Source organism: Stenella coeruleoalba (genome assembly GCF_951394435.1).
Source record: "Stenella coeruleoalba genome assembly, chromosome: 7".
Taxonomy (NCBI): domain Eukaryota; kingdom Metazoa; phylum Chordata; class Mammalia; order Artiodactyla; family Delphinidae; genus Stenella; species Stenella coeruleoalba.
This window is the reverse complement of record NC_137153.1, coordinates 16,354,971-16,381,142: the sequence shown is the minus strand read 5'-3', so window position 1 is coordinate 16,381,142 and position 26,172 is coordinate 16,354,971. Positions and strand designations below refer to the sequence as shown.

Genomic DNA, 26,172 nt, shown 5'->3' with positions numbered 1-26,172 from the left:
CATGTGCATCATCTTAGCTCATCCTTGTGAGAGCACTGTGAGGTAGGAACTTCTGTCTTCATGTCACACCGGCAAGAACGTTCAGCGAATTCCCAAGTCACAGAGTCGGCAGGGAGGTTCAGGAGCCCACTGTAGCTTTGTTCAGCGTGATGGTCCCCGAGCTCAGAGGAATGAGGAAGGACCCAGGCCCGACTGACCCCAATGCCCAAGCCCTTAGACATCACTCTCTGCTTCTGAGCTCCCTTCCCCATATGCCGCATCTGAATCACAGCCCAGAGCACATGCAGCATCTTACAGATAATGAACATACAATAAGCATTTGTTAAATGAATGAAATGAAAGAAAACAGCTTTAAAATTGCTTTGTCTGGGCTGATTGAACCATAGTAGAGTCAGTGCATAATAAATTTTGAAGATGGCAACAGATACAGATGAATGGGTAAAATATATACGAAGTTTCTCATAAATATAGCTAACACTTTTTCACAATTTTCACACATCGAAGTTCACTCTATTCTTCACGTGTTACTTAAGGGTACTTCTACGGTAGTTTGTAATTATTGTCATGCACGACACTGTTCCTGTAAGTATTTCAACCCTAACCTTCCTCTTCAACATCTAAGTATTTCTCTTAAACTCATATTTTGCAAGTCAATGTAAGTAACTTCTGTCTTGACCAACAGCAAAAACGTTGCTTTGAGCCAAATAAAAAAAATTGTTTGGCAGATGGGGGAGTGGGGCAGTGAACAAAATGGGTGGAGGTGGTCATAAGAAGAAAACAAATTGTTGCCTGTGTCTTGTCACATGTTTGTTGCCTTAATTCTACACGACCATCTTCATCCTCCTGGCTTATTTGATTCCCATGCACCGTTCTAGAATATTCCAAGACTGAAAGCTCCTTGAGAGCAAGGAGTATGGTTTCCTCATTCTATTTGTGTTCCAACAGCACACAGCATGAGTACCTGGTAGGGGGCAGTGTCTTTCAGTCGAACTGGATGAATCTTTAAACGTGGAGGGAGAGTAAGTATTCTGCAACATTCTTCCTGATTTTGAAAGGAATGTATATTCACTTTAGGACGTTTAGAAGACACAGAAAAGGATACAGAAGAAAACAGAAATACCTTGGCGTTCGTTGGATCCCATCACCCTGAGATCGGTACTAGCACACGGACCACCCGGCACGGCGCAGTGACTTAGCCTCTGGACCAGAGGGATGGGCGGGTAAGGCTGCCTCGGGGCAGGCCGGCCTGGCACAGCTGCAGCAGATGCCAGGAGGTCCTGAGGATGCCTGGCTTCACACAGAGCTGAGTGCCAGAGAGGAACTCTGCTACTTGGAGGTGCGGGAAGCTCAGAAGGTGTGAACGTCGTTGCAGGGGGCCCATGTTTTAAAATACAGTGTTTTGGAAAATGTGAGTTTCCAACAGACGCCTGGCACTGAAAAGATACTTGATTATTCATAGATCCAATAGGAGAGACCACTCTGGGAAGCACCAGGGTCAGCCAGGAGGCAGCAGGAGTGGGGGAGTGTATCAAGAGGCTCTGCTGTGGTTTCTGCAGGAAGGAAGGGCAAAGCAGGATAGGCACGCTCAGGACCAGCCAGTCTGAATCACTTCAGTGCGTGCTGGGCACGGGGCTGCCCCCAGCTGTCTGGTACCTGGCCCTGGGGTGATTAGGGAAGGGGGACAGTGCTCTGGAATGTGAGGGCTGGGTAAAGGAGGTGGCGGCGGCGGGGACTGTATCTGAAAAGTGCACCGGCAGGTGAGCTTCTCACTATCTCTACGAATGGGCTATCCCTGGGAGGGGAGCTCCCTCTATGGTCAGCGAGGTCCCAGATGTCAAAGCATCAAAGCACAGGCAGTAAATGACAGTAACACAGCCCTTCTGAGGGGGCACACGCTCTCGGGCTCGAGGAGCCGGTTCATTAGCCCTGGGCCTCCAGGCCCCACTAGGCCTGACCACTCTCCTCCAGGAAAATGCTCCCCCGGCCTCCATTCCAGGGGCAAGGCCGGGCTGGTTCACACACCTGCTTGCGATCCTCAGGCCACTCCCGGGAAGGACAGAGAGTAGTGAAGGACTCGCCCCTGTCACCCAGGGGATGGTAAGGCTGAGTTCATCACAGGACCAGTGCTCCCAGTGATGGGGAGCTGGGTGGCAGAGCCTAGGGTCCCTGCATGGAGCCTCAGACTGTCAGGTGGGGGGACCCTGGGAGTGCATCCAGACGAGTCCATCATTTTTCAGAAGAGGAAACTGGCTGAGAATGACTCACAGAATCAGGATCGCAGTCTAGATCCCCTGTTAACTCTTACTGTGCTCTCCCCACCCCACCGCCCTGAGTGATTCAATAGGAAATTATTTTATTAATACTAATACAGCTGTCAACATCATCGTCATCTTCCTGATTTTCATGTGAATGGAAAAACCCCACTCCTTTGTCCCCAGTGCAGTAAGAAAGCACCGACAGCCCCCAAACCCGGATGGAGACTGGATTTTTCAAAAATTAGGTCAGGCAACCAGGATCCTTGGGGGTTCGACTGGTCTTAAGCTCTGATTAAAGCCCGCATCTGAATGAGCAGAGTTTCGGGTCTCCAGAGTGGGGAGGAGAGAAGAGGGCTCAAGGGCGGGGGTGGGGTGGGGTGGGAAACCGAGGCCTCCTGAGCAGAGGCCGCAGAGGCCCTGGGGCCAGGCCAGGGCTGGACAGCAGGGGCAGCAGGGCTGGGGTGGAAGTGCAGGGAAGTAGACTCTGCTTTTTACCCACTTAAGGCTGAGAACTGTTCTCCAACCAGGCCGTGAACTTCCAGACTTCTCCGTCTTTGCATTAGTGGCCCCCTCTGCCCGTCCCACACCCCCTCAACCTGGTAAACCCCTCCCCAGCTCTCAGATCCAGTTGCACTATGCTCTCCCCTGTGAAGCCCTTTGAATCCCGCTCCCTGCCCCCGACCCCTGACCCCAGCTCTGGAGGAGAACCCATTGTGCCCTCCACAGTGAGGGGTTATTAAAAATAACCACTGAGAGCAACTAGCTCATGCCTGCCACTTAGCACACATTGTTCTTAACCGGCCCAAGTTCCCTGCAAGTAGGTGTTAGTATCCCCACTTTACAGATGAAGAAAAGTGAGGCTCAGAGAGCTGAAGTAACCTGCTCAGAACCCTTCATCCAGCAAGTGAGGCAGAATCTGGACCCCACCCAGTTTTGCCTGAATTCCACACCCAGCGTCTATCCTGGTGGCCAAACTGCCTGCCTGGCTTTCTAGCTAGACTGTGAGATCTTCGAAGGCAGGGACCCTGGTTCATAATGTCTGGCAAATCTTCAGAGCTCAAAATTTTCTGATGGATGAATAGACAAACAAATGAATGGATGCATGGATCGTGGGATTCTCCCACCTTATGGCAAGACCATTCCACATGTGTAGGTTTTATACCAGACCAAATGTGTTGCTCTAGTCCTTTTATTCCCACAACTGGTAGGAAGATCCAGTAGGACGGTACATCAGGGTGACAGCTGAGCTGCTATATCAAAGGCACCCCAAAAGGCAACGGCTCAAACAAAATACGATTTGGATTCTCTTGCATGTGATAGTCCAGGTGTATAGGCAGCTCTGTTCCAAGAGGTTCTATCAGAACGTAAAATGGTGTCGCCTCTCTGGAAGACAGCCTGGCAGGTCCTGAAAAGTTAAACCTAGAGTTACATGGGACCCAGCAACTCTACTCCTAGTTCTGTACCCACCACACAAAAACTCATCAAGAATGTTCACAGCAGCATTATTCATAATAGCCAAAAAGTGGAAAAAACCCAGATGTCCATCAATTGCTGAATGGATAAACAAAATACAGTACATGCATGCAATGGAATAGCATTCAGCCATGAAGGGAATGAAGTACTGATACATGCTACAACATGGATAAAGCTTGAAAACATTATGCCAAGTGGAAGAAGCCGTTCACAAAAACCATGTATTCTAAGATTCCATTTATACGAAATGTCCGTAACAGGCAAATCCACAGAGACAGAAAGTAGATTTGTGGTTGTCAGGGGCTGGGGGGAGGGGAGCAGAGGGGAGTGGCTGCTAAGGAGGACAGGGTTTCTCTGGGGGATGATGAAAATGTTCTGGAATTAGTGGTAAAACCACTAAAATATATGCTTAAAATGTTTTTTATTGTAAAAAATAAAAAAAGAAGCCATCCTATCAAGACTGGCTAATGGGTCAGCTGTGCCCTTCTCAACCCATGGCTTCCAAGGTTGCTATACTTGCTGCCTTTCCCAGCCAGTGGAGAGGAAGGGTGGAAAGCCTACATGTCCTTCCCACGTAAGGAAGCTGCAAGCATGAATTCTGCTCAGGGTCCATGATGAGAACTTGGTCTCATGGACACACCGTGCCCATGAGAGGCTGGGAAATGTGGTCTAGCTGAGCAGGCCAGCCGTGTGCCTAGAAAGAAGAAGATGGATTCTGGGGCAAGATAAGAATCTTTGCCCCAAATGGTAAATTAAATGATAATTGACTCTCATTTGGTTATTTACTCTGCAGATATTAATAACAATAGGTAGCACTTATATAGCGCCAGGCCCTGATTTAGGTACTCTGGGAGCATCATTTTAGTTAATTACATTAAAACTTCATGACATATATTATTACCCCTATTTAAAGGTGGGGAAGTTGAGGCACAGAGCATTAAATAATCTACCCAGGGTCACCCATCTAGTACGCAGCAGAGTCGAGAGCTGAACCCAGATCCACTACTGTAGAGCTGTTTGCTCCTCAGTAGCCAGAAACCGTGAGACAGTGAGACCTGGTATGATTTATGGGTTCAGACCATTCATACTTTTCTTCTCCTTGGTGCTACTGGTCACCTCCGTTCGTGCCCTCACTGGGTAGACCTAAGGTACAGACACTTAAGAAAGAGCTCAGTGCACTCCTTCAGTGAACGACAGCTTGCTCAGTGCTCTTGCACTTTGGTGGGTACCAGCATCATCCGTGGAGCCTAAGGAAGCCTGTCCTCCTGCTGGCTCAGAATCTCAGAGCAGCGGCCAGCGTGTTCCTACAGGTGGTCAGGTGCAGGCCAGATGAAGCGTCTGAGAATCACTGGCAAAGCTGACATTTTGCCCACGTGGCCAGAGCATTCTCTCCGGTCAGGCCCCTTGGGCTAAGTTACCATATTGGATCCTCCCCGATCCTCCCACGAAGCCGGTAGGTATTATCATCCCCATTTTACTGTGGATGAAGCAGAGGCCCAGAGAGCGAGCTGGGGCCCCAACCCTCTCCTATCGCCTGTTCATCCACAGCGCTGGCCCAGCTGTGATGCCCTCCAGGGACAGACACCATTCGCTCTGTGACTTGCCTCAGGAGCTGCGCACTGGGACAATCGGAACTCTGCCCATGGATCGCCTATAGATCGCCCTCATCCAACACTGTGATTACTCACCCCACATCTGCCACCTCCTCAGACCACCGGACCTCAAGCCTTCACCAGGAGTCACCTGGAGAGACTGCTAAAATTACAGATTGCAGAGCCCGTCCCAGAAGGCTCTGATTGGAGGGGTCTGGGGTGCGGCCTGGAACTTGAATTTTTATCAGACACTCCAGGGCCAGCCTTGTTTGGGAACTACCTTTCAGATTGAGTTCAATCTCCTCATTTTATGGAATGAGAACACAGACCCAGAAGGGTCTCGCCCTGTGCATCAAACCCTGACTGGCTCCCTCCTGCTCTCAGGCACAAGCCCAGCTCCTCCCAAGCTAGTTCCTCCTCCGAAGGATCTCTTTGCAAATGTTCGGAAAGCTCCCTTACCTCCCTCTGGAACAGTTCTTCCCTGTCCTCCTCCCACTTTGCCTAATTGCTGCTCATTTTCTCAGCTCCACAGCACCTCCTCCAGGCAGCCTTCCTGGATCCATTAAATGGCAGGTTAGTGTGCTCTGACCTCGCACTCTATCATAGCACTCGCCACGCTGCACTGCAAGACCTGTTTACTTCTCCGTCTCACTTCAGTGTGGTGAAGGCAGGGACCACCTTGGTCCCTGCACTGGTCCTTTCATATTATACTGTAGATCTTTGTTGAATGAATGAACGAACTAACGAATGGATGAAATAAACAGCATGAGCATCCCACAGGCCCCTGGCTTAAGCTTCTTCTCGTAAGGAGATGGGACGGAGTCCACTGGGCCCCGGGCACTGGGCGGCGCCGCCGGCCCCTTGTGTGGGCGGGCGTCGCAGTGAGAGGGAGGGACTGTCCGGGCAGGCAGCTGCAGAGCCATCTGCTGCGCGGGCGGCGGCGCCCGCCCCAGTGTTTGTTTACAAACCCGGCTCTGCGTGCGAGAGAAACACGGCTCCTCTTCCAGGCGCGCGGCAGCCGCTGCCAGCCCAGGAGGAGGGGCCGTCGGGGGCCGGGGGCTGGGGCCGCGGACCGTCCGGTAGGGCGTGGCCCGCATGCCGCCTGTCCCCTGCCTCTCCTGCATCTCCACTCCTGCCCGCGCTCCAACCCACGGGCAAGGGCCCGAGGTCCAGTCCCCCCCCTCCCCGCAACCAGCCGTGCTACCCCATCCAGAACACGGACCGTGGTAACAACAGTATCTATGTTATTAAAGCGCGTTAAGGATTAAGTGAGGTAATGCACACAGTGGCGTTTTATTAAGCTATTGTGGTGTCACTGTGGGTGATTCGATGGAGCTTAAGCATTTCACAAAATGTCTCTCTAGTCTGATTTATCCCCCAACTCAGGAATCCCATTTCAGACAGTCCCAGGTGCAGATGATAAGGCCCAGGTTAATATTCACGCAGGAAAAGAAAAAATTCATTTCAAAAAATAAAATCATTCTGATATAAGTGTGTTTCTAGTGTTCCCACTTTGGGTGCGGTATGGTACAGTACGGCATGGGATGGCATGGAATGGAATGGTGACTGCCATTCCACCCTGCAGCCACAAGCCCCAGGCTGAGCTCAGAGTTTGGGGAGGGGAGCAGGCGGTGGGTGACTAAGGAGAAGAATCCCAGGCAAAGTCCACTCCTAAGCGCAGGTCTGGAGAGGGGGGCTGGCTTCCATCCCAAAGGTGAGGATGCTCACTCAGGTTCCAAATGGCTTTGGGCGGTGGTGGCTGCGAGCAAGGCTTTGGAGGGACAGCTATGAGAGGGCAATACTGGCAGCCCTCCACTTTCCCCTCCACCACCCCCTCCCACCGGCTCTACCACAGACCTTCCCCAGACAGCGCCTGTGTCTAGATCTCCTGCTTTCTCTGTAAGCCGGCGGGGCCTCCATGGCGCCAGAGCTGGGCATGACTTGGGGGTGTTCCCCATACGCTCTCCAAGGGTAGAGGTGGTTTCGTGCTTGCCCTGGATTTTTCAGTACCCAGGGGCTTGCTTCTGTATTGGTTGTATTGGTTTGTTCGGGTTTTTGTTACAGATTGAAGAGGTTACAAAGTGAGGACAAAGAGGAGGTCATACCTTCTGCCCACAAAGGGACTCACATTCTAGCGGGGGAGACAGAAAAAGCAGGAACTGCCACTATTCTTTGTCTACCTACCCTGTGCCCAGTGCTAAGTTTGGTGTTTCTCTGGTAATAAATACTTACTGCATCATGCACTGGGCCCTGAGGATGTCTTGTAGTCAAGGAGAAGCATTTAAAAGTAATTCCAGTGACAATACATGAGCCATCAGGGAATGCCTCCTTTAATCCGGACACCAACTTGCTAACAACGCTGAAGAGTAAGTATGATTATCCCCGTTTTACAGATATGGAAATGCCAACTCAAAGAGGAGAAAACTTATCCCCAGTCTCCAAGCCGGGGTTTGGAGTCAGGTGCAAAGCCATGTTCTGACTGCAACAGCTGCTTGGGGGAGGGGGTGGAAATGGCCAGTTTCCTGGTTCCCGACTGGAACAGCTGGGTTATAGGAGCACATTCAAACCATGGGTGGTGAAAACTCTTCGCTGAGGCTAAAGCAGAATAGGAGTCCACCTGGGGAGCCCATTTAAAAAATGCTGAACCAGTAAAAACGTAACTAGGAGCCACCACCCGACAGTCCCGTCTGGCAGAAGCCGAGGCCCATCGGGCCCACCCCCAGGTCTGGGCAGGTGAAGAGAAGCCTCTCCCCACTCTCTCTCTGTGCAGATCCACTCATCAATTCTGTCATTCAACACACCCTGAAAGACTGTCTTGCCTAGAGAACTCCAGCCCCAATCCGGGAGATGGAGACACAGCGGACGCAAGGTTATTAGGGCTGGAAGGGCCCTGTCCGGGGTGCTGAGGGAGGACAGAAGAGGAAGGAGGGTTAAAAGTCCAGTCCCCTCTAGCGGGGAGCCGGCGGCTGAGAGCAGAGTAGGCCCATTCAACCTCCTTGGCCCATAGACTGAGAAGGAGGAGGAGGCTGGGCAGAGGAAGAGGGAGGGCGGGAGGACAGCTGTCGGCCAGCAGAGCAAGGACTTAACCTGAGGCCGTTAAAATGAGTCTGAGTCGCTGTGCATGGGTCAGGCGAGGACGCAGCCGGCATTAGATGCTGCTGCCCTTAGCTCCCTGGCCTGTGTCCCTCAGCTGCGCTCGGCCCTCTGAAGAGCAGACAGGAATTGTAACAGGGTGAAAGCAGGACGGCAGCAGGCTAATACACCAGGGGAAAGCAATCTGAAAACACAGGACTTCACGGCAGGGACAGGCTGGGATAACCAGGATGCTGAGAGAAACCAGACCTGACAGCAGACAGCAAGTTAGATCTGATCTGGAGGTGAGACAGGGCGGGAGGAGAGGCTGCTTGCATCTCTCCTCCCCACCTGCATCCCGACTCCTGCCCAGCCTCACCTGGCTGGGGCCTTCTGGCTGGAAAGGCACTCTGCCCAGGGCATACGAGGTGCCTGCCACGGGCTGGGGTGTGGGTTTCAGGAAGCAACACCAACTAAGGTACCCCAGGAAATCTGGGGAGCCAAGGCCGGAGGGTGAGGAGGAGCTGATGGGCTTCTTGAGAGACCCAGGGGGTGAACATGTGATCTGTGAGCCAAATGTTCACAGGCAGAATCAGATCTCCAGTGAGGTTGATGCCTGATTTCTATGTTCCTTCACTTAGCCCCACCCTCCCTCAATCCCCCAGTAAGAACTTATAAATCACGTGTGCAGAGACCAAGGTCTCCGGCTTCATGAGTCAGGAGTCATTTCTTCAATGCCACCTCTCCTCTACGTGCTTGGTACAACATAGGACCCAAACAAAATGGGAATCGAGCAACTGATTAAATGCACTACAGATAGAGAGTTTCTTTTACGGCAATTTCACTGAGTTCTTCAAAAGAGCAAAGAATCCCACAGGAATAAACATAATTTTCCTCTCATGAAACATGGTCTTAAAGTGTGAGTTTCATTTATTTTATGGAACAAACCTTTTTTAATACTATGATATAAGCAGCTATGTATCTACCAAAAATGTTTCCCTCTTTCTTCCTGGGCATGCAGTCAGACTGCATTTCCCGGCCTGCTTAGCAGTCGGTGTGGCCACAGGACTGAGTTCTTGGGAAGTGTGTGGAGGTGAGCATCCTTTCCAGGTCTGGCCCATAAAACTCTCCCATGGGTAGCTGTCCATCCTTTTTCCCCATCCACTGGCTAGAAGTGAAGGACTCTAGCACCCCTGAAGATGGAAGAGTGAGTAGTCTGGGTTCTTGAATCACCCATGGAAGGCTGCCACGAACTACCCCACTATACTCCTATGTGGACGAGAAATAAATTTAAATCCTGTTAAGCCACTGACACGCTGGCATTTACCTATTACAGCATCCAACATTAGCCTACTCCCAGAAGCACTTACTATGTGCACAGTATATGGCGAGTCAGGCTGGGGTGGCATATGTACAAGTCAGAGTCCAATTTGAACATGTGGGGCAGGGGCCACGCCAGGAACGTCCCCAGAGACTTTTGGCTCAGTGCAAATTTGGGGCACATTGCCCATCCCCCACCCTTCCCCAGCTGCAATGTGGACCTGGCCACAGATACTCACTAATCACCTCTGATCAACTCTCCCCCTTAGCGGCTCTCCTGCCAGACATTTGGACTTAACTGACATCCCCATTCTTTTTCAATTAGGGATTAGTGACTGCATCTCTTTCTCTTCGAACTTCTTCCTTGAGCTAATAATTTCCCTTAAAATCTTCCAAACTTGCCGTTGGGTCTGACAAAAAGCTTACTGAGTGCCTTGCTCCATCCCTCAATTTCACTCAGCCTTCTAAAGTTCCCTTTTATAGCGACGCCCATCAACCCTCCATTTACACCGTGTTTTGGGTTAGATCTCTTTCATGCTTCACTTCCCTACACAGCAGCCTCCTCACGCCCTCCAGTCTCTTCCTCCGCTCTGCCCTGTTTCCCATTTCTTTTCCTATAAATGGCTCCCTCCATACTCAGTGCACTTCCCCCCTTCCTAGCCCTCCCACCACAACCCCGCTCACTCTCTGAGACACATTCCCTCCCCATTAATCTGCCAACTAGGAAAGAAAAGTTAAAGCTTCCCTTCCGATCCCTATTCATCTCTGTCGAGACATGTAGATAACTGTTAAAAAATTAGTTGGCCATTATCCCTCGTACTCCCCTATCTCCTGTGGTGGTGGCCCATTGTCCTCTGATCTCATACGTCCTAATTTCTCATCACGCTAAGGGGAGAAAAAACCCTCCATCTTTCAGGAAAGGAAGCATAACAATTTGTAGGGAAGAAAATAAATTGCTTAGTCAAAAGGATATTGCAAGAATCATCAGGATTCGTTCTCGACTTTTACCTCTTTAAACGTTCCGTTTTCTGCCATCTTAAGAAATATACACATCAACTTCTATCAGATCTCCTTCTGCATTTCAAATACTTGCATCCTCCATCCTTTCATTCCTTTTTTTTCTCCAGGTATTTATACATCTTCCACTTCCAAAAAGATCACAAGAAGGCACAAAAATAATAAAATAACTTATAAAAGAATATAAACCAATTAAGGAAGGGATAAGATCTATGAATCTGTAAAGACTAAGGATTCTTACTGTCATTGGGCATAAAACTGAGCCCTAAACTCTGATGCAAGTAGAGTTAATGACAAAGTAGAATGGGAGACAGGAGGGGTGACAAAGATCTCAATGGTTAATATTAGGAAGCATACCGTACACGACTGTCTTGTTATTCTTGTAATAAAGTCTTGGAAATACTTTAAAAATATTTCTTCACTTCCTGCCTATTTGCTAAAAGGATACGACACAACAAAAATCATTATCATAAAGACAAGAGACATGCTAAGTGGGAATATATATGTGGAAGGAGGGATAATTACAACTTTCTTTTAAAAGCTAGACTCAAGGGGGTGAACACAATATGAGTGCAGAACTTAGCTGGAAGCTTCCCAGCACCCATGGTAAAGATGGGAATTCGGGGAGTTCACGGAGCTGGATTTTTCCTAACTACAGTTACAGAGAGCATTGCCTCCTAGCTATGAACTATAACAGGAAGTTGTCTCATGGGTCTTGTCACTGCCCTTAATCTTTAGAAAGAACTTTCCAAGGATTTTGTTTTTTAATCACGTAATCCTCAAGTTTCTTGGTGTACTCCACTGTCCAAAGGCTTCGTCATCTTACCCGACTCTGCCTCCAGTGTGACTTTATCCTTTGATTGGGTGTTTCCCAGACACTTGGGCACCCTGACCTTGATTTGCACCAGATTAGCCACACCAACTGCTGTCGTGTCTACATTGTTTTCCTTTAACTCTACTTGCATTTTACTTAATAAATGTCATGTCATCCTAGGAAATCACAGCTTTGGCGTGCTAGCTGCATGATGTTCTCCCTAATGCCCCAAAATAAAAAGAGCCTATAAATACAGATAGAAGCCTATAAATACAGATGCCATTCTTGAGATTCTGTAAGTGCAAGTCTGATGTCACCAGCTCTCCTCCTCTTTGCTTTGTCCCAAGACAGTTCATAAGGGAACATTTGCCTGAGAATGTTTCCCTCGAGCTTCCACTCAACTCTGCCCATGCTGGTGTCAGAAACCATCACAGCTGACATCCTGCTTTCCTCTCCGCAGCTAATGGGAGCGTTTTTATTCCTTCCTGGCTTGTGAATGACCTCCTCCTTCCTCACATTCCACCCTAACTCTGCCTCTTCCTCAAGTCCCACCTTCTCCATGAAGTCATTCCTGGTATCAACCTTGAACCTGGACTTGCTTCCACGAACTTCCAACAGCACTCACCTGGCTCCCAGCAGCGGGCCTAAAATACATAGTAAGCTCTTGTGTATACGCTCTAGCAGCTAAGCACATACTAGATGCCCAGTAAACACGGCCACGTGTCAGGGCTGAGCACTGAATTTGGGGTCAGGAGCCCTGGGTTCTTGGGTAAGTCATCTTCAGGCTTCTGCTTATCCAACTATAGCACGGCAGTGAAGCTGGCAGAGGGGACCTCATATTTCCGAGGCCCCTGCCATCTTGCCCCCACGTTTTGCTCCTGCTCTCTGTGGTGCCACACTGCCGGCCGTGTGGATTCCCCCATGTGCATCCTGACTTTGGCTTTCTCTGCTGCGAGCGCGCCCTGCATTTCCCACTGGTGTGTCCTTCCAGTGGAATCTTCAGCAGTCAGTAGCTGTTCTTGTCTGTAGAACAGCTCTCTCTGCTTCTCGCCTTCTGCTCATGGCAGGCACATCCCAGCATCCCGGACAGTCCTCTGTCCCTGATCCTCCTTCTAAAACCGCCCTTAGTATCTGCTCGTTGTACCCAGACTACTTTCAACCTCCAATTTCTCTGCTCAATTTCCCTGTTTCCATTTCTATGGCATCTTTAGGAAGACACTGACATTTTTGTCCCGTATAAACATAAACCATTTTTTCTGCACACAAGCCACAGAGCATTGGACTGACGACGACAGGCATTCTACTTGTTCTACCTACTTACTGGCTCTGTACCTTTGGGAACTTGGCTTAACCTTTCTGAGCCTCAGTTTCCACATCTATCCAACAGGGATGACACTGCCCGGGCTGTCTCTTAGTTACCATACGAGACCGTGCTGTTCACCGTGTGGCTTTCTGCAGGTCCTACCTCTGCTCCTTGCTACTTCCTGGGCTCAGCTCAAGTCAGCCCCAAACCCCACAATCTAATGAGGCCAACTCCGGGAAGAGCTTTTCCCCTAAAACACATGCACAGATTTTAGAGTTTACACGTCACTTTCTCATACACAGTCCGTTGATCCTCACACACACACAAACTGAGGTACAATGGAATATTATTCAGCCTTTAAAAAGAAGGAAACCGCGACACACAGTACAATATGGATGAATCTTGAGGACATTATACTAAGTGAGATAAGACAGTCACAAAAAGGCAAACCCCATCAGCCCTCTGTATCCGAGGGTTCCACAACAGTTTACATAGCATTTACATTGTATTGTTGTAAGTAATCTAGCGACGATTTAGTTCACCGGAGGATGTGCATAGGTTATATGCAAATGCCACAACACTTTATATGACGGACTTGAGCATCTGCAGATTTTGGGACCCACAAGGGTCCTGGAAGCAATCCCCCGCAGATACCGTGGGACGACTGTATTGCATAATTCCACTTATGTGAGGTATCTAAAGAGGTCAAATTCGTAGAAACAGAAGGTGGAATGGTGGTTACTAGGGGCTGGAAGAAGGGGGAAATGGGAAGTTGTTTAATGGGGACAGAGTTTCAGTTTTGAAAGATGGAAAATTTCTGGAGACCTGCTGTCTGACAACGTGAATATATATACCGTCACTGAACTGTACACTTAAAAATGGTTGAGATGGTACATTTTATGTCACGTGGAATTTACCACAATCAAAAATCTCTTTAAAGCTATCCAACCAGTCCAATTTTTAAAACGAAGTTCTATAATCAATGTGGCCATTTTCCCGATGAGGAAGCTGAGGCTCAGAGAAGTTCACTAAGGACATGCATCCAGGTCTTCAAAATCCCGACCTCCCACCCCCAGTGCCCTGGGGAAGCACGAGAGGTACACCTGAGCCACAGGTGTGAGCACACAGGGCCCCAGAGCCCAGACCCCTGTCCTCCCACACGGACTGAGGCACATGGGGGGCTGCCGTCTCCCTGCAGGGCTCTCTTCCACTGAGGGTCCCGGCAGGAGCCTCCCGCCCTTCGCCACAGCACAGAGGACCCTTCAGGCAGGGTGGTCCTTTGTCCCCAAGACCAGCTGAGCCCTCCTGTCCCCCCGCCCCCAGGCTCCTGGGGCCTGCAGTGTCCTCACGGTCTGGATGTCTGGCCACTGCCGCCCCACACCCGGCAGCTCCAGCGGCCTCAGGCCGGGGTGAGCCCAGGGCTGCCTCTCCCGCCGCTGCAGGTTCTCCTGCTACACGACTCAGTTCAGCTGGCACCTCGCAGGGAGACTTCCCAGGCCTCCACGTGGAATGAAACTGCCCTTCCCTGGGTCCGTGTCAGGCCTGCTTCCCGTCTGGGGCTCGTCACTCTGCTCTGCCTTTGCCTATTTCCTGTGGCCTCTTCCCTGGACCCTCAGCTCCCAGAGGCAGGAGCTACGAGTCCTCCCTCACCTCCCGCTGCTGTGAGGCCATGGAACGAGATGGGGCTGCGCAGGTGTGGGCGGAAGCTGCAAGGAAAGAGGGACAAGACCCCAGGCCAGGGGGAGTGTAAGGACAGGGCTGCGAGCACGAGAGAGGCCTGTGGAAGTCGTGGCTTAGGGCGCCAACGGAGGCCAGTGGGGAGCACAGACGCAGCGGAGGCTGGTGTCTGACTCACTCGGCTGCTGAGGGGTGGCTCTGACTGTCCCAGCAGGGCAAGGGCAAGAGCATGGCGTGGCAGCTCGAGGTTCTAGAATAAACCTGCATATGTGGCTTGAACTTGCATCCTTCCCTGGATTCCCTCGAATCCCAGACACCTGGACCAGGGTGATCTTGACCAAGTCACCTCCCCTCTGAGCACAAGAGTCCCCGTCTCATATCAGAAGGGTTGAATCTGACGATCCCTGGGTCCCTGGGGTCCCACACGGTTGGATCCAAGAGTCCAGCACGGGTCTCATGTTGGAGGGAGAGAGAAGGAAGGGAACTCCAAGTCTGCCCAGAGCCCCGCGCTGCCCCCGGGACTCTGGGTACTGGGACAGCGGGCCACACCTATCAGGCAACAGCATGAGGGTGTGGAGGTGGCCTGGGGGGACGCTGGTGGCAGAGGCGTTGGATCTGTGGTCAGATATGTGAACTGTGCCAGGAGCTGCCTGCTAGCGGTGCCACCTGGTGCTACAAGAACCTGTGACTGGCACAGTCTGAAGCCAGGGTCCTGTCGGCGTTTTCCTGAGAAGGGTAATCGTTCATCAGCTGTGCAACTGATATCCAGTACCTTTACCCAAACCCCCATTCCTATGGAATTCATGCATGCTTGCACGATTTGAATATTGGGATTCCCTCCCGATGAGCAGTACCTAAGGACTGTAATGAACTCTGGAGGCTGTGTTTAAACAAATGTGCTTAACACGTGCTGGCTGAGAGCCAGCTCTGTGCCAGGTACCGTGCTGGGTCTGGGGCGGGGTTAGAAGGGTAATTCAGAGATGCCTCCTGCCTGCAAAGATCCACAGTCGAACATGGGAGAGGAGACCCACACGGGAAGGACTCTGTCCAAGGCAGAAAGGGAGACGTGCCCAAAGGTGACAGTGGTCCCATAACTGCCCCCAATTGGAGACACTCTGTAATAACAGCCCCCGTCCATCTGGAACAGCCCAGATGTAGCCTTTCATTCTAACATAGGCACCGATCAATGCCGAAGATGAATTAAACTGATGAAAATCAATCCCAAAGCCAGCTTTTCTTTCCAGACCAAAAATTTTCATCAACGACGGAGAATTAAACGATGCCACTAAGTTCTGAGGCCCGCATTGTACCGAGTTCAATCACAGGTTGTGAAACTAGATTAAGAAGTAGAAACCCTTGGCAAGAAGCTGTTCCGCTGGCCCTCGGCAAATGGAGAGGGGCTGAAGTGGACCTCGGAGTTCAGAGTAAAACGACAGGCCCTGAGGTGGACAGTCCTGTCCAGCGGCCACTCAGGAGCCGCTCCCGGGCAGGTGGCCCGGGCTCTACGGCCCGTTCAAGAGGCCCAGAGTGCAGGCAGTAGGTTCTGGATTGCTGCCAGGAAACAAGCCAGAGACACGGAAAACACCCAGTGGTCTCTTCGGCTGGTTTGAAGCAAAGAATTGGAAGGAAAAACAAAAAGTGTTGAAACATAGATTCGGGGTACATCATGGAAGGTTAGGAATTTTAGACGTTTAGGGTGTTTGAGCAGGAAGGTAAGACTTCAAAGAGGCAGGTTTGCCTACTCTCGGGGCCACAGGGAGCCGGACATTTTTTCAAAGTCCTGTCTCTGAGGTTCCCGGCGACAGCCACAGGTCTGCCGTGTACCAGCTCCAGCAGCCGCAGAAAGGACGGAGCCAGGGCACGCACAACTCTGGTTAGCAGGAGCTACGCTCTTTCTCCCACCTCGGGTCTCCCCGACCTCAGCAGCACCCACACGGCCCGTGGCCCACTGTCAGTTGCCAGATACAACATCTGAGATCCGCCCTGCAGCACTGCCCAGCCCCGCCTGCGCAGACAGAGCTTGCGGCCTCATGATTCATTCATGCATTCATCTACTCACTCAATCACTTCCCGGGCCCTGGCTGTGTACCAGGCACTACGCTGGATGTAGGGGATGGATAAAGAAATGCAGATGATTCCTGACTCACAGGCCCTGCCCTGGAGAATCAGCCTAGACCTGCGTTCCCTCAACAAACACTCTCTGAGCACGTGCTATGCCCCAGAGCTCCGCTGGGCACTTGGGGACACCACCCCTGCCCCAGGAAGTTCACAGTCCAGTTGGGGGAGATGGGCGGAAAGACGGCAAAGTGTATATGCTACCCAGGGTGAGCCTCGGGGCCCTGGCCCCCAAGGAGAAATTTCCAAGTGGAGGCCACATGCCAGGCCCCAGTGAGGCGATAACGAACTGTTCTGGAATGAAGTTCTAATGCTGGAGCATCTGTAGGAAGCAGTCTTCTGGGAGCAAGATGAGAACCAACAACGCTGAGACCCAGGATGAGGGAGGAAGGCTGACAGAGCGGCGGGAAAAACCGCTGGAGCTTCGGTAGAAACCACAGTCGTTTTCCCACAGGGCGGTGGGCCAGCCCTGGACTCGGAGCAGAGCCTCGGGACAGGAGAGGTTCCAAATGGCCCACAGGATGCGGCCGGTGGCACCATTCTGGGAAGCCGAGGCACTGGGCAAGGTGGGGAGGGGAGGGGAAGCTGCCCCAGCCCTTCAGGGGATCCCACAAGGTAGCCCATCACATCTGGGGGTGGGATGTGGGAACACTGTCAAGCCTTGCTCCGGGAAGCATATGATGGGTCCACACCGGCCATGGGTCCCTTGGTTAGAAATGAGCCAAGTTCCCCCTACTTCATCCTATCCGAGAAATAAACAGAGACTGGGTATAGACAACGAAGCTGGGCCTGAGTCTGCCCTCTAAGCCGACCGCTTTACTAGGGTCCGGGTCAGTTTCCTCCCAGGGTTGGGATTAGGGAAAATGTTCCCAGCTTGATTCCTCCTGGTGAAAGTTGGCTCTTGCCAGTCAAGGCTGGTGACGAGAAGGACTATGATGAAGCCCCCACACGAGACAGTCCTTTACACTCACAAAGGACTCCATACACGATCACAACTTTATCCTCGAAACAATCCTGGGAGGTACATAAGAGAAGCAGGTGCTATTGTTCCCAGTTTATCAATTCAACAAAGTGACCTGATCTCCGAGAGACACTTGCACATCCATGCTTATCGTGACGTTATTCACAATAGCCAAAAGGTGGAAGCAACCCAAGCGTCCATCGAGAGACGGATGGAGAAACATAATGTGGTCTATCCACACAATGGAATATTATTCAGTCTTAAAAACGCAGGAAATTCTGACACAGGCTACACTGTGGATGAACCTAAGTAAAAGAAGCCAATCACATACACACATACAGAATACCATATGGTTCCATTTATACAGAGTACCTAGAGTAGTCAAATTCATAGAGACAGGAGGTAGAAGCATGGTTGCCAGAGGCTGGGGAGAGGAAACAGGGAGTTGGTGTTTAATGAGTATGGAGTTTCAGTTTTGCAAGATTTAAGAGTCCTGGAGAAGGGGGGTGGTGATCGGTTTACAACAATGTGAAACTACTTAACACTACTGAACTATACACTTCAAAATAACTAAGATGGTAATTTTGTTATGTGTATTTACAATTTAAATTTTTTTAAAGTTTTTGTAAAAACTGACTTGAACCGAGATGTCCTGACCATCAGGTCACAGGCCTGCTCTCTACGCCACCAGCTGAGGAGTGATGGTGGCACGGACACCAGGAAGAGACACAGACTGGATCAGACCAGCAGCTGGGTGAGAGTCTCACTGGCCTTGTGACCTGGTCTCTGCCTCTCTGAGATTCAATTTTCTAAGCTATACATTGAAGCTGAAACACAATAATGGAGTAAAGTATCCCAAGCCCCAGGCAGGCACCCCGTGAAAGTCAGAGTGGGCTAAGGATGGGTCCGGCTAAATCCAGCCAGGACCTGGGTCCTCAACCTGCCCAGGAGTGGATGGGCAGAAGAGCATCCACTCATCCATGGCAACCTCGCCTCCCAAGCCACGGGGGTGAGAAAGTCCAGTCTTTCACAAGTGAGAGTCTCACTCTCTTGTTGCTTCAAAGAGTAGAAAGTTACGCCCAGCTGCCGGGAAGCCCAGGCAGCAGCGAGCAGTGGCCAGAGTACAGGCTTGGGGGCCAAGGGGCCTCAGCGCAGCCTCTCACTGTGTGACCCTGGACAGGTCGCTGCATTTCTTCAAGCACCGCGGGGAACCGCCGGGGATGATGGCTCCCCCTCAGGGTGACTGAGAGGGTTAGAGGGGGTCCTGGGCTTTGAGCGTCTGCAAAGAGGGGGGCTCAGTAAGGTTGTCTCCTTTGAGAAGCACACTGGAGAGCTTCCTAGAAGGTTCTGGGGGTGTCCAGGGCCCACAGCTGCAGAAAGGAGGTTTTAGGGCTGACCGAGTACCCACGTTGGGGACGGGAGAAGAGCCAAGGAGGGTCCTGCCCACAAGCGACCTTCCCTCATGCTAGCTGGGCAGAATGGACACGGCTGCTGAGCGTGTGCTGTGGACCAAATGTGTCCCCCCAAGTGTACTGAGGCCCTAACCCCCAATGTGATTGTACCTTGAGGTGGCGCCTTTGCAGAGGTACTTAAGGTTAAATCAGGTGGTAAGGGTGATAGCCCATGACGACTGGTGTCCTTATAAGAAGAGGAAGAGACACCAGGGATGTGTGCACAGAGGAAAGGCCATGTGAGGGCACAGAGAGGTGGCCACCTACAGGCCAAGGAGAGAGGTCTCACCAGAAACCAACCCTGCCGACACCTCGATCTTGGACTTCCAGCCTCCAGAACTTCGAGAGAATTAGTCTGTTGCTTAAGCTGCCCAGTCAGTGTTACTTTGTTGTGGCAGCTCAAGCAGAGACAACAGGATATCATCAGGCCCACATCACTTCTCTGCTCAAAATCCTATGAATCTCTGCCCCCCTTCCCTCGCCCACTGTGCCCATCCACCCTGGCCCTCTCTTCATCCCCGACCACACGGGCTGCTCCCACCTAGCACAGCAGTGTCCACCACAAATGCGAGCCACAGATATAACTGTTTTCACACGTGTGTAATTTAAACTTACATTTCACGTATGTAAATTTAAATTTTCTAATAGCCACATTTAAAAAGTTCTTCTGGAAGATGAAATTAATTTCGCTTAACTCAATATATCCAAATATTATCATTTTGATATGTAACCAATATAAAAATTATTCGTGAGCTATTTCATAATCTTGAATTTCATTCTAAGTCTTTGGAATCTGGTGTGTATTGGACACTTACAGCACATCTCATTTGCACCGGCCACGTTTCGATCACGCTCGACAGCCACCCGCTACCATGCTGGAAAGCACAGGCCTGCAGTGTTCTTCCTCCAGACTCCACAGGGTTGACTCCATCTCCACCTACAAAGGTCACCTTCCTATGAGGCCCAAGCTGACCATGCTGCTGAATAACACCCCTCTGTTTTAGTCCATTCAGGCTGCTATAACAGAATCCCACAGACTGAGCAGCTTATAAACAACACACATTTATTTCTCACAGTCGTGGAGGCTGGAAGTCCAAGATCAAGACCCGCTTCCTGGTTCATAGACGGCCGTCTTTTTGCTGTATCCTCACACGGAGGAAGGGGCGAGGGAGCTGTCCGGGGTCTCTTTTATAGAGACACTGATCCCATTATTGGGGGCTCCACCCTCAAGACCTAATTGCCTCCCAAAGGCCCCACCTCCAAATATGGCCACCTTGGGGGTTAGGATTTCAACATATGAATTTGAGGTGGACACAAATACTCAGTCTAAGCACCCTTCACAGGGTAGTTGCAGGGCTGCTTGAGGACGCCACACAAAAGCATTCTGCACAACACCCAGCTTGCCCTGACTGCTTTATCAATGTTAGCTCCTAATTAAGTGCCATTATTTTTTTTTAATAAATTTATTTTTATTTTTGGCTGCGTTGGGTCTTTGTTGCTGCTGCGCACAGGCTTTCTCGAGTTGCAGCGAGAGGGGGCTACTCTTCATTGCGTTGCGCGGGCTCTAGGTGCGTGGGATCAGTAGTTGTGGCGCACGGGCTTACGTTGCCCCGCGGCATGTGGGGTCTTCCTGAACCAGGGCTCGAACCCGTGTCCCCTGCATTGGCGGGCAGATTCTTAACCACTGCGCCACCAGGGAAGTCCCAGTGCCATTATTATTATTGTTATTGTTATTCAGAAGCAAAGCGCTTCTCCACCAAGTTCCATAAAATCTGGTAATAACTGAAAGAACCTGGAATTTGGACTTAGCGTGTCCCACGTTTGAATGCCGACACCAGTCCTCGCTTTCTGTGATCTTACAAGTCCCTTATCCTAAGACCCACTTGTATCATCTGTTAAATAGATGGAGTAATACCCAGGGTTGCAGGAGAATAAAACAAGAAGACAAATGTGAAAGTGCTGGCGAAGCAGAAACAGTTGTGAACTACGTTCGCATTTACAGCTCCGAAATCTAAAAGACTCGAAACACCAACAGCTTCTTCATAATTCCTGGAGGCGAGATCTGCCCCCAACCGACAGGTTATTTATAATCTTTATGCGCTTGCACATTCTTGTGCTTTGCTGGGGAAACATTCACGGGTTTGATTACGAGGTGCTGCCCAGAACCTCACACTCAAGAGTTGTGCGATATACACACAAGCACCATGTCACCTTTCAAAAACCCCAAATTCTGAATCGCAAACACGAATGGCCCCAAGCATTCTGGACAAGGGACCACAGACCCCCCAGTATAAACCTTTCGTCCTCATCCTCACTGCATGCCAGGAAAAGAGTGTAGGAGGAAGATGGGCAGCCCTGGGTGAGTGAAGGCCCAGCGCGACACTGTGCACCGGGCAGGGCCCAGAGGAGGAGGTGACTTTCCAGGCCCAGGCCTCCTTGGGTCACCTTTGGCTGAAGCAGCTAGAACAGCCAAGGAAAGAGCCTGGGGCTGTTTCCCCCCAGCCCCCTCTATAAAGTAGAAACCCTGCACCATCTTCCCAGCTCCAGAGCGAATCTGGGCACGGATTCTGGTCTCCATGGCAACCGCTCCAATCTGTGTCAGTGTGAACGCCAACAGAGTCTGCTGCTGCTAAAATTACAGGAGGGGGAAACCCTCGCACGCTCAGCCTTTTCTGCTCCTCAGAATCAGGACCCCAGGGGATTCACAAGAGAGAAGCTGAGCTCGGGAACAGCCTCAGGGTCCAAGTGCGCTGGCCCGAGCTGGCCCTGGGGGTCAGGGGTGAGATCTGGGTGGGCAGGGGGCAGGGGTGACGAGAGCACTTACCCTCAGTTGGAAGGGCCTCACCGTTGACCTGGATCTTGACCCCGGGCCATCCCAGACAGCTGTGTCGTTAGAGCTCTCTGGGGAAAGGTATTCTACAACCTCCCTTGGTACCCTATTCTAGGGTTTACTGAGTCTTGCTGAGTCTACTGGGGAAGACAGACCTATTTTTAAAACTTCATTTGGAAGGCTAAAGTAGGGGAGGGAATTCCAGAGGGAAAGGAGAGCTGCCACTGACTGAATTTCTTACTCTGCACCCTGAGCCTTTATCAACATCATCAACTTCAGTCAGCACTGAGAGCCTGTGGATCACTGTCACCATCTTACAGATGAGGAGAAGAGGCCCAGAGAGCTCTCGTGACCATCCCCATACCCGTCCCTGCTCGCAAGCCCGGGAACTTTGCTGCAGGCTCCTTCTGCCAGGCACGCCCCCCACGAGCAGTCTGTTCCAGTGCCTGTGCGGCCCCAACGCCCACCCTCGAGACCCCGCAGCAGGGGCGCCACTCTGCCCGGAGCTCCTCGCACTGTTGACAGCCCCCCAGCACTCAGCATTCTCACCTCAGAGCCAGCAGTGTGCGTTTCTCTAACTCCACCCCCAAGACCCCCAAACGAAGGAGTTTCATCCTAGAGGAAGTCTGACACCAGAAATGCGTCGGGGCAGGACATGCACTGGGGCCCTGACAGTGACCCAGGCCTGCTGGCACGCCACGCTGGCCGTCGGGCCCCTTTGCATGTGTTCCTCACTTACTGTCCAGCGCCCTGTCCTGTTGCCAGGTCCTAGAGCTGCTCTGTTTTCCCAGCCTAAGGATCTCCCCGCCCCAGGTCCTTTGCACGCCCTATACCCTTCCTGGAACAGGCTTCTGAGCTCACCCCATGCTGGCTCTTCCTTTCCGTTGGCTTGACACCTACCTTCTCTAACAAAAGTCCCCACCTCAGTGTCTTCTGAAGTAGCCCCTACTTATTCTCCTCCAGCTCTGCAGGCCCACTAGGCATGGCACTGATGGGCGCTCATGACTGACTGGTGCCGAGTCACCCAGCCTCTCTGGCCCAAGGTCCCCTGTGCCTAACAGAGGCCGCCCCCGGGAGAGAGGTCCAGGCTGGTCTCAATGGCAATCCAGGGAGGTCCTAGCAGTTGGCTGTTAAGAGCCCATCTGGAGGTTCTCGGCACACCAAGGATGCTGAGAGAGGAAGGGGGTGCCCATTCAGCCAGCCCTGCAGGTGGGATCTCAGAGTGATGCCATCCAGCCCCCAAGGCAAACATCCCCTCCTTGAGGCGGCCCCATCCCCATGAGCAGTCTATTCCAACCAACCTCAGCTGACAGTCAAGGCAAAGGAACCCATGGGCCGAACCAAGACCACAGGGGAAAGTGAGCAAGGCGGAGAAGCAGGGCACCAGTGGGCCTTAAAACTCCAACCATTCTGCAGCCTGCACGCTGCTCCTCCAGGGCAGGAAGCAGCACCCGAGGGCCGGGGGCCGATCTCCAGCCACCGCTTACAGGAAGAGAACTCCTTCTCCCCGACAGAAAACGTGACTTCTGAGCAGACGCCCAGTGTATACAGCCGTGCGTGGGCAGCTTCTCCTGTTGGTCGGCAATGGCAGAAGGCAGGGGTAGGGAGATACGACCTAAATATGTATCAGCAGGGAAATAAATGCATACGTTTTGCCGCATCATCAAACAGTTTGATTCAGGTTATATCGAACAATGGAATAAATGCAGCCTTTAAAAATAAGGAAGTATTGAATAGATCTGTATTTCTGACTGGAGATATGTCCACGGTGAGAAAAGCAAGTTGCAGGTGATATGTCTCTTATTACGTTATTTTTGTGAAATAAAATCTGTGCTCTGTATATGAGTTTGACTAAGCATAAACAGTGCGGAAGTCCACGTCACCCCAGCAGTTAACACCTGTCACCTGTCGGAGGGGAAGGTAGGCTGGGGCGGGAGGAGGGGCAAGGAAGAAAGGGGAGAATGTGGTTTTGCTTTATACACATCTTTGAATTCTGTTACAAAGACCAGGTAACATTTTGTAATTAAAAAACCAATAAAGGGGGACTTCCCTGGTGGTCCAGTGGTTAAGACTCTGCGCTCCCAATGCAGGGGGCACGGGTTCAATCCCTGGTCGGGGAACTAAGATCCCGCATGCCACATGGTGCGGCCAAAAAGAAAAAAGAAAAAAAAACCAACAAGGTAAAAAAATTCCAGAAGGTACCCAAATACCCCCAAAGGAGAGCACACGCTTGAGATCAGCGTCCTCCCTCAAATGGGCAACACCCTGATATATCTGCAGAGACCCACATCAAAAAGCAAGAAAAAATGCCCACTTGCAATTTTTCATTGACATCTTTTTTTGTTCTTTGCCTAATTAGAAGAGCCCGGCCTCTCCAGTCATTTTCATCCCCATAATAAGACAGCTTCCTAAGCAAACTAACAAAAAGAGGTCTCTTCTCACACAATTTGTCCAAGCTACAGCATATGCCAAATCAGGGATTTGTCTCTTTATAAGAAAGGACAGATTTTAGGAGGAAGGTAAGGAAAGAGGAAAAAAGAAATCAGAACACGTTAAAAGAGACATCGCTTGCAATTCCACTGACCTGACTATCGGGCCCATTTTAGCAGTTTAACTATTTATCTATTTCTCCCAGCAGAATGTAATGATCGAAACCTTGGAGATGTAAAGGCAGTGCTTGCCACTGGGTCGAGTCTGTCCCCAGCCTGCCGTGCTGAGGACGAGCTCTGCAAGCCTCCCTGGCTGCTCTCCAGAGCTGTCTGCACAACCCACTTCTGTCCAGCTGGCCGGCCAAGAAGTCTCTGCTGAGCATTGGCTCGTGCCAGGAAACAATCTGGGGGAGGAGACAGACAGCCCCCGCCCCCAGAAAGCATATAACCTAGTCAGAAAGAGAAGAACTCAGAGGGAACGGCATGAGAGCAGTGTCTGGCTGTTCTCGGCAGCTTACACCAGCCGGTCAGGCTCTGTTTGCCCGTCTGTGTTGCCAACCTCTTTGGGAAGGAGAATGGATCTATATTATCAACCGCATTTTACACAGGAGGAAACTAAGGCTCGTTGAATAAGATACGTATAATAAAATGACAAAATGTAAAGGACACATCAATGGTAAATAATCATGAAGGAAACTCAGGGGTCTGTGATTATTTGGGACAAAGCCCTCCACAGCAAAACTTTTGGTTAAGCCGAAAGGACTAAGTTTAGGTAAAAGTAATACAGGGAACCAGGAGAGGTCGCCCCTACTTTCCAGGCTATCTACCTCAAAACGGCATAGTTTCCATGCAGAAAAGACCAAATTCTGAGGAAACTAAGATTACTGAGAAAAGCGAAGGTGCCCGAGAAATCCAGAAGATGGACTGTAACTTTAGCATGACCTAAGCTTCCTAATGCAATAATGACTCAAATGGAATAAATCTATTCCTGCAGGGGCAGAATTACACAGTTCTCTGTGATCCAATGTCAAATAGGTTATCCTTTGATTAAGGTCTTAGCATGGCTGAGAGTTTTGTTGAAATGATGTCCATTATCTGCACAGCAGTTCATCTCAAATCTGTTTGGCCCAGTGTATTTCAAATATGATCTGATCATACACCAAAACTGTGGGCATTTAACGCATTTTAAACGAGAAATTAAATGCATTTGCCTTGCCTTCTCTCCTGGGGCTGCTCCATCCCAGAAATTCCCACGTCAGCAGGCTCAGGTGAGCCCTCAGTGGGAACGTGGCTCAGCCTGGATTTTCCCTCCTTTCCCCACGGCTCTCTACCCCGAGTTCTGACCATCAAGTTGAAAGGGAAGCTCACAATCAAAGAAGATGTAAACAAGAATAAGCCCTGTCGGCTTAATGGGGAGAGAGAGAAGCTTTAACGTGCATTAATTAGTAGGGGGTTTACTTTGCAATAGTTCATTAGGAGTCAGCGTTAGTCCCACTGTTCTCCTCAGTGTCAGTCGGGCTGCAGCCTTACGGCCGCAGTCAAAGGCGGCATAAGCACATGCTCCTGGTCCTTCGAGGCCAGATGGGGCACCAACAGACCAGAGAGGCTGTGCACAGTTCAGGGAATCCACTTAAGGATGCTCCTGCCTGCCCGCCCTCTCTGCTAAGATCTGGAAGGAACGAATGGCCAGGGACCCCAGGTGGAGGGGAGTCAAAAGTCAAAGCAGGGCAGTTTGGGCTCTGCTGACAGACAGCTCCTTCTGCCGCCAGAACATGCTACCACGTGGCCAGGAGCAGAGAGCTGGGCGTAGGAAATCTGAGGAGAGTATTTCTGCCCTGAACACAGAAAAGGTTGTCCAGCCAT

At 51.0% G+C, this 26,172-nt stretch overlaps 1 protein-coding gene and 1 long non-coding RNA gene across 3 annotated transcripts in view; both read right to left on the bottom strand.

Moving 5' to 3' along the window:
* The window catches only part of XKR6 (XK related 6), a gene marked incomplete at its 3' end in the record, with an annotated part of 270,553 nt that overhangs the window by 133,445 nt on the left and 110,936 nt on the right, over window positions 1-26,172 (bottom strand). The window lies entirely within an intron of this gene.
* Window positions 2,979-26,172, bottom strand: part of LOC307188769 — a 45,068-nt gene continuing 21,874 nt past the window's right edge. For both annotated transcript variants that reach the window (XR_013829063.1, XR_013829064.1), the window contains exon 3: window positions 2,979-3,660. This is a non-coding gene — a long non-coding RNA (uncharacterized lncRNA). The remainder of the gene's footprint in view (window positions 3,661-26,172) is intronic.